Source organism: Galeopterus variegatus, unplaced genomic scaffold, assembly GCF_000696425.1.
Source record: "Galeopterus variegatus unplaced genomic scaffold, G_variegatus-3.0.2 Scaffold1562, whole genome shotgun sequence".
Classification (NCBI taxonomy): domain Eukaryota; kingdom Metazoa; phylum Chordata; class Mammalia; order Dermoptera; family Cynocephalidae; genus Galeopterus; species Galeopterus variegatus.
The window spans coordinates 251,065-264,778 of record NW_007727673.1 but is presented as its reverse complement, the minus strand read 5'-3'; the positions used below and the strand labels follow the sequence as shown (position 1 = coordinate 264,778).

General features: G+C 43.2%; 1 pseudogene; it reads right to left on the bottom strand.

The window, feature by feature from the left end:
* LOC103594466 overlaps positions 1-13,714 on the bottom strand; it is a 55,634-nt pseudogene that overhangs the window by 29,918 nt on the left and 12,002 nt on the right.

Genomic DNA, 13,714 nt, shown 5'->3' with positions numbered 1-13,714 from the left:
TTGCTACCTGTTTATCTTCCCCACTAGAATGTGAATGTCCTGAGGGCAGGACCTTTATCCATTGTGTTCACAGCTGTATTCCTGGCACATGAGCAGCTTGTGGTAGATATCAACATGTATTTGTTGAATGAATGAATGAATGAATTAATGAGTTCATCGACAGGGAGCATTTAGTGAAATTTTAGAGAGAGACAGCTGACCTGGACACCTCTTTTTTTACTTTGTCGTTTTAAATAAGAATATGTTATATGAGGACAGATAATATTTATGGCAAAAAATATACAGAAGCAGAGAGAAAATATATAGACAGCAAAATTATCTTTGGAGACTCTCTTTGTAGCATTGTTTTTAATAGCAATACGTAAAGTAAAATAAAATAGAAATGCACAAAGATATGTTCATAAGGAATTGGTAAATTATGTACAGTAGTTCATAATATATCATTAAGCACACAAAAAAATCAAATGGCAGATTAATATCATAGTTTGAAAAAAATTATTACTACCCATGCATGTTTAAATATTTATTTAAAAACCTGAAAAACTATTCACACAACTTTTAAAGTGTATTTTTGCAGGTGAAGAGATTTGTGGGGGCCTTTTATATTTTATAATCTATACTATGTCTATACTATTGTTTGATTTTGTTTAAGAAAGAGCTGTTTTGCTTTTATGTTCTGAGGGGTGTGGGGATCAACCATAACTATTTTAAAATGAAGGTAAAAGATGCATCTGTAGATTCATCTCAGAGAGTTAACTACTGCTCATATTTTTGAGTAGATACTACATATATTTATACATATGTGTATACATATGCAAACATAATGTATTTACAAAAATGTCAAACTTTGGCACATTTTCTCACTTCTTTGTGCCTCAGTTTTCCCACCCGGTGTCTTGTGAACCAGATTACAGTGTGTGGAATATATTCTGTCCGATAGGGAGATATTGAAGATTTTCAAATGGAAAAGGTATGCTTGGTTTTATCTGCTGTTGCTCAGAGATAAGGACCTGGCAGGTCCAAAGCACAGGCTGAATAGTGCACACTTTCACTAACTTGGTTGATTTGGATGGAGCTGCTCAGAGCTCAAACTGGGCTATCTCTTGCCATCTTATATTTCTGCTTCAGTATTCTGCCCTACCTGTTCCGTAAAGTTATCTGCCAGAAACATAAGGAGCACGCAGCAGAAATCAGCTGGTCCACAGTCAGGAAGAAGGACGTGGTGTACCGGGGCATTGGAAGATTATTTGTTGCGAAAGGAAGGGCAAAGAAAATATGGGGCCACTGACGTGCTGGCATTATCAGCCCTGCCTCTCCTCTCTGGCCTGCTGCCCTTGCTTCTCACAGCCACAGCCAGCGAGCCTGGCTGCAGCCTCAGAGCTCCTCCAGCTCCAGAAGGGACAGGAACACTCTGGCAGGCTCATCACACTTCTGTCCAGGTATGTTTCCTGGCAGAATCTTCATGTCTAGGTAGTTCTGGAGTCAAAAGGGCCTGCCTTGACCTCCCTATCCCATCATCCGCTGCCCAACCTCGTCTGCTTGGAAAAGGAGGGCTCTGACTTGACTTGGCCACCGAGCACTCTGCTTGGCATGGCCATCTCTTCCCCCAAGTGAAGACTCTGCTTCTACTTGTGCCTCTCTAATCTATGTTCCACACAGCAGCTAGACTGATCCTTCAAAGATTACTGATTATATCATGTCCTTCCTCTGCTTAAAACCCTTCTGGGGCTTTCTCTGCTCTTGGAATAACATTCTAACATGTCAACTTGCCTACAGGTCACTGCATGGTTTGGATCCTGCCTACCTTCCCGTCTTTCCCTTCTGCATCTCCTCTGCCTGACTCATGCTGTGTCAGTTCCTGGGGTCCTCCGAGCTCTTCCCACCTCTCAGCGTTTTGCTGATACCTTTCCCCAGGAAGTTCTTCCCAGCCCTCTTCAAGTGGTTAGCTCTTATCCTTCAAATCTTGGCTTAACCCTCATCTCCTGAGAGATTTTCTCCAACCCTCTATTGTTCTTATCCTAATTTGCAAGTACACATTTATTTCTTTTATTATTTATTTTCTGTCTCTACCACTAGGTCATAAAACTCTACTGAGGTAGGGATCATGTCTATTTTATTCACCTCTATTTCTCTAGCACCTGGCATGATGCCTAGTCCATATTGAGTACTCAGTTGATATTTGTTCAATGCGTGGATGAATGGATACTGAGTGAAGGGAACCCCTGTTCTCTGTGAATGGACTGATCTTCTAGAAAGTACAGAGTCTATCTATGAGTCACTGCATGCTGCCTGGCATCTCCTGATGTCCAGATTTAAGAGCCATCTCACACTGCCAGGAGCTCCCTTAGCTGAGCCCCTTTTGCTTACATGCACCTTCCTATCTATGAGTCACTGCATGCTGCCTGGCATCTCCTGATGTCCAGATTTGAGAGCCATCTCACACTGCCAGGAGCTCCCTTAGCTGAGCCCCTTTTGCTTACATGCACCTTCTAGCTTCTCTGCCCCAGCTATTGCAGCTCCTAGAGCTGGATGGCCTCCACCACTCAAATCCTACACCCCCGTCCCAGCTTGCCTTGGATCTAGGCTCTTTCTGCTTTGACAGATCCACAATTATCAGAGCCAAAAGAAGTGAGGAGAGATGTTCACAGAGTACCCCAAATCACAGTTGCAAAAAGAAAGTGGTACAAAAGTGTATTTCTTGTAAATGATTGCTGTCAAACGTTTTACCAAAGCTGGACCTTTACCGAATTAAGAATGATTTGTATTGCACTATGAGAGAAATATCAAGCAAATAGCCTCAGCATTCAATCTGTTGCCTCCCAATGACTGAATACTAGTGGCAGGGGGGTAAGGGGGAGAAAGAAGAGCTAGTGAGGAAAACAAAACAGCTCAGCTGTCAAAACGTCCCCTGATTGCTGAGAAAGGTGACTACAAACTCCAGCTACTGAATCAGTTCATCCACACTCAGGGTAATCCAGACTGGGATGATAGGAGTTGACCACATTGATATAACACCTTTGCTTAAAGTCATGGTTTTCATCCCTGTCATGACTCACTGTGTACCTTTGGGCAAGTTGCTTCTAGTCTTTAGGGCTCAGCTTCTCCATCTGTACTTTTAGGGGGTTGGATTCCAGAAGCACCTGGCTCCATCCTTATAGGAGGCCATCTGGATCCATGTGTAAACCTTGAGTCTTGATTATTGTCTCATCACTCTTGATTTTAGGAATAAAGAACATTCTCTAGTTAGGTACAGGAAATATCAATTTCTGATATATTAATTTGCTCCCAGAAGCTGCCTCTATAGTTAACAATGTAAAGTAGTTTCTCTAGGTCAGTGGTTCTCAAATTTTTGTGTGCACCAGAATCATCTGGATGTCTTGTTAAAACATGGATTCCTAGGTACCATCCCCGTAGTTTCGATTAAGTATGTCTGGGTGGGGCTGAAGTGCTCATGTCTGTGATAAGTTTCCAGGTGATGCTGATGCAGCTGGACTTGGGATCTACTTTGAAAACAACTTCACTAGAATATCCAAAAATATTGATGTTTATTAGAGTTGCATTTCCAGAGGGACAGATGTGAACATTGCACCAGATGCTCCCTGGTACTTTCCTGGTACCCACCATCCTACCCAATCCCAGGTAAGGAGAGGGCAAGGAGAGGAAAAGCTCCCTCTCCCAGTGGGCATGGTCACGGAGCCAAGAGCAGGGGCTGGCCTGCAGCGCATCTCCATAGTCCATTGGGCTTATTGAGCTTGCGGGAGAAAGCACAGGAGACCGACTTTGCTCCCTGGGACCCACCATCCTACCCAATCCCAGGTAAGGAGAGGGCAAGGAGAGGAAAAGCTCCCTCCCCCAGTGGGCATGGTCACGGAGCCAAGAGCAGGGGCTGGCCTGCAGTGCATCTCCATAGTCCATTGGGCTTATTGAGCTTGCGGGAGAAAGCACAGGAGACCGACTTTGTTGGGTTCAGAAGTGTATTCTGGGGAGGGAGTAACAGTCCAATACAAGGCTGAATGGAAAGCTGTATGGGAGGAACCCTGGCAGAAGTGACAGGTGCCAACACCCTCTGGTGCTCTGTGTCTCCCTCATTTCCCTGAAGGGCTACAAAAATCACTTGCTAACTAGTTAATCAAGTATTTAGTGAGTCGTTACTGAGTGTCCAGAGTTGTACAGGGCACTATGATCCATATTAGTGAGTAAGATAGGCAGATCCCCGTTCTCCTGGAGCCATGAGTGAAGTGAATCAATGAGTCCCATGTGCTTACTGAATGCTTGGGGACACTTAGGCCCAGAGTGGGCAGGGCACTCGTCCAAAGTGAGCTGGAGGCACAGTCAAGACCTGACTTCAGGTCTCCTGACTCCCGTAACACTGACTTTCCTATAACACCCTGCCACTCCTTTGAGACTGCACAAGTTGCTGGTCCTCATGCTAACGACGAAGATTATCATGTGTCCTATCCCTTGGCACAATGATTTCTAGGAGGAGTGCAGAGGCTCATACTCCTAAAGGTACATCAGAATTTCATGGAAATGAGAAGGAATGTGTCCTTTTTTTTTGCATTTAATTAAAAATATGTAGTAGCAAAAATGCCCATTATAAAAAGGTCAAATGGTACAGAAGTATATAAAATAAAAAAGAATGTCCCTATTCATATTCCCCGCCTGTGTCATTCCAATCTAATTCTTCTCTCCACTTCTTTCCCCAGAAGTAATTACTTTTAACAGAGAGGTCAAGTCCAGACCTTTTAAAAATATATATATTTATAAGCTTTCAGTGTAAATAGGCTATTTTAAAAAATCTTGTAAAGTTTAAAAAAAGTGTATTTAATATTATTTTTTAAATTGTGTAGAAAGTGAAAAAAGGACAGTGCTTTTGTGATGGAAACTGAAGGAAGAAAAAGGGAAAATTCTCTTGGCTGGTGGGGCATGATCAAGAAAGAGGTCTTGTTCTGGTTGGTGTATCAAGACAGGTCGCAGAAGACTGGGCAAAACATGCCATGAAAATAAAGCAAAGAAAGTTTAATCTGCAAGGAGGCTTGGAGGCTCTCATGTGCAGCAGAAGTGGCAGGAACACTTTGCCAGGACATCCATGCAGTACACAGCCAGGAGGCCTAGTGCCAGGAGGCTGACAGGACCCAGCTGGACGCAGGGGTGTGGGCAGGAGGAAGAGAGTTGAGCAGGTATGTTAGGATGAAAAACACGGGACAAAAGTGGATTTGTTAAGAGAATGAGAAGCCATAGCCTGAGAAGAAATATTTGCAAAAGCCATATCTGAGAAAGGACTGTTATCCCTCTTAAAACTCAACAACAAGAAAACAACCCAATTAAAAAAGTGGATGAAAGACCTAATAGACACCTCACCAAAGAAGATCACAAATAAATGTATGAAAAGATGCTTCACATCATATGTCATTAGAGAATTGCAAATTAAAACACCAATGAGCTGCCACAACAGACCTATGAGAACAGCCTACATCCAGAACACTGGCAACACCAAATACTGGTGAAGATGTGGAGCAGCAGGACCTCTCATGCTTTGCTGCTGGGAATGCATAACGGTACAGACGCTTTGGAAGACAGTTTGGAAGTTTCTTACCAAACAGAATACACTCTTACCGTATGATCCAGCAACTGCATTCCTTGATATTTACCCAAAGAATCTGAAAACTTACATCCACACAGAAACCTGTACATGGATGTTTATAGTGGTTTTATTCATAACTGCCAAAAGCTGAAGGCAACCGAGATATCTTTCAGGAGGAGAATGGATAAACTGTGGTGCATCCAGACAATGCAATATATCGACCACTAAAAAGAAATGGGCTACCAAGCCATGAAAAGATGTGGAGGAAACGTAAATGCATACCACTAAGTGAAAGAAGCCAGTCCGAGAAGACAACATCCTTATGATTCCAAGTATACGACATTCTGGAAAAGACTAAACTATGGAGACATTAAAAGATTGGTGGTTGCCAGGGACTGGAGGGAGGGAGGGATGAACAGGCAGAGCGCAGAGGATTTTAGGGCAGTGAAAATACTCTATATGATACTATAATGGCGGATTCGTGTCATTATACATTTGTCTAAAACCGTAGAATGTACAACACCAAGAGTGAACCCTAATGAAAACTATGGACTTTGGGTGGTGATGTGTCAACATAGGTTCATCAGTTGTAAAGAATGTACCACTCTGGTGCTGGATGTTGATAGTGGGGGGAGGCTGGAGGCTGTGAGTGTGTGGGGGCAGGGGGTATATAGGAAATCTGTGTACCTTCCTCTCAATTTTGGTGTGAATCTAAAACTGCTCTAAAAATAAAGTCTATTAAAAAAAAACAACTAAATAAAAACTCTGAATATTTAAGAAATGTAGACAGGGGACTAAGAACTCTGCAGTGTGATGTTAACACTGGTACAAGAGTATGACCAGTCTCACATGGACAGACAGTAAGATATTGTGGACGGCAGGCCAGGGCTGCCTGCTCTGCCTTCCCTTCCAGCCACTGTGCAGAAAGAGCCTCCTGTTGAGAAGAATGGAGACTGTAACGATAAAAGTACATTACGTTAGACAGGACGTGGTTCTGAACATGGTGACTCTCCCAGTCGCCTCTAATAGCACAGAGAATAATGACAGAACCCAGAGGGTGCAGCAAAGTGTAGAGGAGGGGCAGGTGTAGAGGTTTCAGTGACACTGGAGGAAGAAAGGCAGAGGACAGGTTTTAGGGACAAAATTGATCTCCAGAGATAAGAAGGCATGTAAGAGAAGACAGTATGGGCTTCCAAGTCAAAAGGGAAATTTAAAGGTTATCATTCCACAAGACTGTGCAGAGGAATGTACAACCTTTTCTTTTTTTGAGCCGCAGACTCCTTTTTCATGAAATAGATTGGTCCTCTCAGAAAAAGAGCAGATATTAACCATTAGACTTTGCCCACAATTTCATGAGGCTTATGGAATTCCTAAGACCCACATATGACCCCCTGTCCTAGGGAAGGAATGAGATGAGAATAGTAATTAATAATATTAATTACACTTTCAGGCAAGTGTAAGAGCACCAAAGACATCACCTCCCCACGTCTCCCTGGCAATCAGGACCACCCACAGCCCGTCTTCCAAGGATGACTGCATTCTTCAAAGCCAGGGGCAGCCCCAGGATCCCCACGCCAATGCTGCCTTTTGCTATGTGGATCAGGGCTGGCAGCCACCTGAGGAGGGGGGAAGAGAGAGGTGTGAGAGGATGGTCACTGCTCACCTTAGCTCCAGAGCCAACCTCTTGGGGCAGGGCCAGCAGACAGGCTTCCCACTAGTGCCCGGCAGTATGGGTGTGGGGGACTGATGGATGAATGGATGAGTGAATGACTAAATGATGAATGAGGTAAGTGACTGAAACAAAACCCAACATGCTCCGAGTCTGCATTTACAAAAGATGCATCTAGAAGCAGGGAGCTGATAGCTTCACTCTGCTCTGCAGAACACAGGCCATACCTGGACTATTGGGTTTAGTTATTTTTTAAAAAGTATAGTTTATCAAAATAAGTGATGTACGTACATGGTAAAAATACAAATACATCAAAAGTTTATACAGTGAAAAGTAAATCTTCCCACCTGTGATACCTGATAACTATTGGGTTTAGTTATTTTTTAAAAAGTATAGTTTATCAAAATAAGTTTATATAAAATACAAATACATCAAAAGTTTATACAGTGAAAAGTAAATCTTCCCACCTGTGATACCTGGAGTCCCAATTCCTCTTTCCAAAAGCAACCACTGTGAACAGTTTCTCATGTAGCCTTCCAGAGGTAGTCTCTCTCTCTGTCTATGTCTAGATAAATAGACATAGGTATATAAATATATTCATGTACATATATGTGTATTTATACACATTTATGCTCCTTTTTACAGTATTAAACTCATTTTTACCCTTATTTTTAGAATTAACATATTTATTGTTACAAACCATACTTATTCTTTATGCCCCTTATATAATCTCTCCCCTTCTCCCTCCCCCTTTCCCTCTCCCTCGTCTAATAACAATATATTAGTTCTTTCCCTCTGATAGATTAGCTGTTCCTCTGTTGGTTTGTAGAGATTGTGCGTATCAGTTCATAATAGTTGTGGCTCATTCTTCATTCCTTTTAACAACTGAGTAGCATTTCATTGGTTATATCACGGTTTATATAACCAGCCTGCTATTGGTGAGCATTTTGGTTATTTCCAGCCTTTTGCCACTCCAGACCAAACTGAAATGAATAATTGTGCACATGTAATTTCATACGTATATGAGAGCTTGTGTGTTACATACATTCTGAGATGGAAGTAGTGGGTCAAGGGTATGTGCTTTTAAAGTTTGCATAGACATTGGCAAATTATCCCCCAAGGAGCTGTACTGATTTGCTTCCCAGCCAGCAGAGGATAAGAGGGACTCCTTGTACCTGTCCTGGCAATCACAGCATGTCCCACTTTTTGTGCTGTGCTGATCTGTGAAGAGTAGCAGCTCCCTGTGGGGTTCATTTGCATCCCTGGGCTTGGGCCCTTATGTCCCTCTTTACCAAGGATCTTGTCAGGCTGAAACCTGTCCAGAGGTGAGAGTTAAGTGGTCACGGGCCAGGAAACGATGTCTTAGGAGCAGAGCATGAAAGGACATAGTGGAAACTAGGACAGCCTTACTCACACCTGCCTGTCTCTGAAGGGCTGTCACGGGGATGAGGGAGGAGACAGCAGCGGGTGTCTGGGTGTCCAGGTGGGGAGAGGAAGGCCAGACACTACAGTGCAGCATTGTTCACCTTCATCTAAGGAGCACTCGGATCTCTCCAACATTGTCCCCAGGAGTGCCCTGGGGGTGAGCTCCCTGCCACCAGAGGTATTCAACAGAGAGTGAGGTACACGGGAACGGATTGACTGGCAGTCAGCTTTATTTTGCCTTCTTCTACTGCCGAGGCTGGGAAGTGAACAGTTACATCTCCTAGACTCCTTGAAGCTGCAGTTTTAGACATAAAATAGGAAGGTCAGAGTGCGGTGGAGGACATCTCCCTGTGCTTTTGGCTGTTTCCTGCTGGTCGGAAGGTTTCTATAGAGACCCAGACTCCTTGAGGGTGTCCAGAGGCAGCTGCTGCAGCAGTGGTGGTAGATGTCATTCCCTGGGACACAGCTCAGCCTGGCTTTCCTGACCTCGGTGGCCCCCAGGGGAGGGGGTGGGGGTCCTATTTCCGCCTTCCTGATTGTAGTGGAGGTGGGGGCTCTTCTTGCAGACCACTTCAGAGATGTTGTTCTGGAAAGTCCAGCCTACAGACCCCTCCTCCAACCCTTCTAATAGCTATGTAAGCTCCTAATTCTCATTATAAAATATATTTCTGGTATTTTTCTGCCTAAAATACTGTTTCTTACCCCAAACCCTGACTGATAGGATACAGGGGTATACAGGACAAGATAACCTCCAAGGTGTAGGGCTACTCTAGGTTTCTATGACCCCATGATATTGTCCCACAGCAGAAAACACAGTCTTCAAAAACCAGGTGTTTTAATGTGGGAGATGCGGCAGTCCTGGAGGAGTGAGGGGTGGCCCAGCTCTCAGCCTGCTCCCCTGGCTGCTTCTCCAGGTCTCAATGCCCAAGCAGAAGTGAGCTTCATGTGTGGCAGTGGCTCTCCCAGACCGTTGTTCTTTCTTGCTCCCTTGGCACCAAAGCTATGAACCTAACTGTAGCCAGGGTTTCAGGACAGGTGGCCTGACCTTAACTTGAGGATGTTCTGGGGACTAGTGATAAAGAACATTTCCTCCCTCTGCTGCCTTGTGAGCTCTTGAGGAGAAAGCTCTTCATGAACGGGTATAAGTTGTTGTTCTTCTGGGACAGGCATGAAATTCACAGGATGCCAGAACCAGACTCAGATCCTGTGCTGCACAGGATCCTAGGGAGAACTCCCAGGTAGGGTTGCTACCTGCATGACACTTAATACCCATTGCTTCATTTAACCCTCTCAGCAACTCTAAGCAATGGGTATTATTCTCACCGTTTTCTCTATGACTTTAAAAAGCTCTGGCTCAGAGAGGGGGACAGCTTGCCCAAGGTCACAAAGCTAATGTGGGAATAGCAAAGCTGGGATTGGAATTTGGGTGTGTTCTTCTGTGGTCTTACCCACGTGTTATTCTGCAATCTCAGAATCCACTCAGTTCAACATTCTTGACCCTCCTGCAAAATGCTTCACTTTTTTCTACTATAGCCAATGCTCAAACACTTCTAGAGACAAACTTCAAGCAGGCTGGTCTCTTAAACCTTCAAGGACAAATGATAGTTTATTTTCTTAAAAGATCTTTGGCAATAAGATAGTTTTCTTTAGAAGCCCCTTCTAAGATTCACCCATGCTCATTCTTGAAAAATCTTCCTTCATGTGAAATTTCAGAGGTTGATCTAGAGGATTCCTCCTTTGTTTCTGCCTTCATTTTGCAAACATTTACTGAGCTCCTTGTGCCCAGGCTCTGTATTAGGTGTAGGAGGTTAGAGAGGTAAATAGATCTGGTCATTGCCCTCAGGTTGCTCACTGGGCAACTAGTCTGATCCATACAGAATTAACTAAGCTTTTATTGAACAATCAGTATGTGCCAGGCACTGTGTTAAGTGCTTTGCATGGATTACCTCAATTGATCCTCATTGTCTGAGGTAGACACAGCTATCATTATTATCCTGCTGGCCAGGGCTTGATCTGTCTTCTTCAGTGGAGGTAGATGATGCTTTATGACTGTCCTCAATGTCAACATCATTCCTCCAAGGACTAGCTCAGTCTTTGCCACCTCTAACACAAAGCCTTCCCTCTTTTCACCATCTGGAAATAACTTTCTTATCCGAACCCTCGTAGAATCCTGCCTTCACTTTCTCTGGAGTTTCAGCTATGTGTGTGCCTATCTTCCTCCCCAGGCTGTGAGATCCTTAGCTGCAGAGACATGAATGGCTTATTGTGCCCATCGCTGTGGCCCCACGGTGCCCAGGTGCTCAATAATGTGAAAGAGTTATGCTTAGAGGAGCATTCTTTGTGAGTTGTGCCTCCAGATGAGAATGCAGCCCAGCCAACACCTTGACTGCAGTCTTGTGAGACTCTGAGCACAGGACCCGGTTGAGCCATTTGTATGAACTCCTGACCCAAGAAACTGTGAGGTAATGAATGTGCATTGTTTTAAGCTACCAAGTTTGTGGTAATTTATCACACAACGTAGGAAACAAATATAACCACTCATCGTTTTTATATGGTTGTTTTTATGTTTGTTCTATAATGATATCTTTGTATTTTTTTAAAACCCAAACACAATTTCTTTGCATATTAAATAGGTAGAAATGGGCCAGCCCGGTGGCGCACTGGATAGTGTGCCGCTTGGGAGCGCGGAGGCGCTCCCGCCAAGGGTTCGGATCCCATGTGGAGACCGGTTCCCGCTCACTGTTTGAGCGCGGTGTGGGCGCAGCACCAAGGGTTGCGATCCCATTACCGGTCAGTAAAAATAGACAAAAAAGGAAAAAAAAAAAATCTTAAAAGAGGGCTGGCCCGTGGCTCACTCGGGAGAGTGCGGTGCTGATAACACCAAGGCCCCAGGTTCAGATCCCATATAGGGATGGCCGGTTCGCTCGCTGGCTGAGCGTGGTGCTGACAGCACCAAGTCAAGGGTTAAGATCCCCTTACCAGTCATCTTTTTAAAAAAATTAAATAAATAAATAAATAAATAGGTAGAAATAATCTTAACTTCCATAACAAAATTTGCTTCTTGTGTTTTTCTATGTTTGCTGCTATAGTCCCAAGACCTAATGCACATGGCTATCTATATATGCAGAATGAATGAGTAAATTAATAAATTTTCTTGAAAGGTGCAGCCATCTTGTTCTAATTTTGTTTGCCTGTATTTTCTAGAACTGTAGGTTCATTAAATATTTTACTTTCCTCTTTACTATAAGGAAAAAAACAGTGCAAGCACAATAATAAATAGCAAATAATTTTTTCTGCCTCTGAAATGAGGGTATAATAGGGAACAGCGGGGATTGTGACAAACTGGGGCATCTGCTACTTAGTTCCAGCTGATGGTTACTTTGGGGGTAATATGGGCTTAGTCTTGCCAAATCCTGATTTTTTAAATAGAAAATCTCCTGATTTTTAAATGTTTCATTAAGTTTTATTTGGATGAAATTGCACAAGCAAAAAGGAAAAATATGTGAAACAATTTGGTCCATAAGTCTCCAGTTTTGGCTCCTGCAAAGCAGCAGGAACTCTGGTATGGAGTGGGAAACTGAACTAAATAAATTGAATGAAATAATCTCAGTAAGGTAGGCAGAATTCTAAAGATGCCCTCCACCCCCAAGATTTCTGTCCCCTGATTATTCAAACTCTAATCTAAGTAGTGCTGAGAAGGGATTTGTAGATGTAATTAAACTCCCAAGTCAGTTGACCTTAAGGTATGAAGATTATCTAGGTAGGCTTGACCCAACCACATGAACACTTTAAAAGCAGAGTTTTCTCTGGCCGGGCAGAAGATCAGAAGCATGAGGTTTTGATATGTTGCTGCTGGCTTGAAGATGGAGGGGTCCACATTACAAGGCATACAAGAGATATTATGAGGAGAAGAAGATATTATGAGATATTATGAGAAGATATTATGAGAAGATATTATGAGATCAGCCAGGCAGCAAGAAACCAGGGCTATCAGTTCTACTACGGCAAGGAGATGAATTTTGCCAACAATCTATGTGAGCTTGGAAGAAGATGCTTCCCCAGTTGAGCCTACAGATGAGAATTTATCCTGGTAACACTGATTGCAGCCTTATAAAACCCCAAGCAGAGTATTCAGTTAAAGCCCTACCTAGAATTCTGACATACAGAAACTGTGAGATAATAAATGTGTTGTTTTAAGCCACTAAGTTTGTGGCAATTTGCTACACAGCAATAGAAAATGAATATACTCCACAACAAAACATTGTCATTCTGGGATTCCAATCTCTATATCCAGTCTGGGATTCCACTACATTGGTGACTTGGCAGGCTAAATAACCAGATTGACATTGCTGAAAATAACTAAAACTCCTAACACATTTAAAAAAATTCTTAACAATATTAAGGGGAAATCAAGAAAGCTAGGAATTCCTAGAAGGGGAATTCATTCAGATAAGTGAAGACAGGAACTCAGAGCCATAAGCTGAATATTGCTGCAGCTTTTTTCCTGAGGGAATTTGCCATACCCTGTGAAGTTGGACTAATGAGGTACAGGGAACAAGAGACATGTCCCAGAGCTCATTCACAGCAAACAATTCCAACAGGTTATCTTCCCACCTGCCCAAATAGGTTGGTAACACTTCTTTAGTATGAGTGAACTAGTAATAAACCAATTATCTTTCCTCTCCCCAACCCCCATGCCTGTCCCATCCCCCAATCAGGGAATTGAAGAAAAGTGACTGACTTGAATCTAGTGCTCAGAAGATTGAGCAAAATTGTGTCTAAAATGTGGAATGAGAATCCAATTCTCACTCAGTGTACAGCCCAAATTCAGCTACTTGGGTGGCAGAATGTAGCACACAGAGACCAAGGAATGGAAAATCTGAAAGAAATGTCAAGGGACATGGAGAATAGAACGAAAGACCTAAATACATCTGTATGGATTGAATGTTTGTGTCCTCCCAAAATTCAGATGTTGAAATTCTCACCCCAGATGTGATGGTATTAAGAGGCAGAGCCTTTGGGAGGTAAGTGGGTGA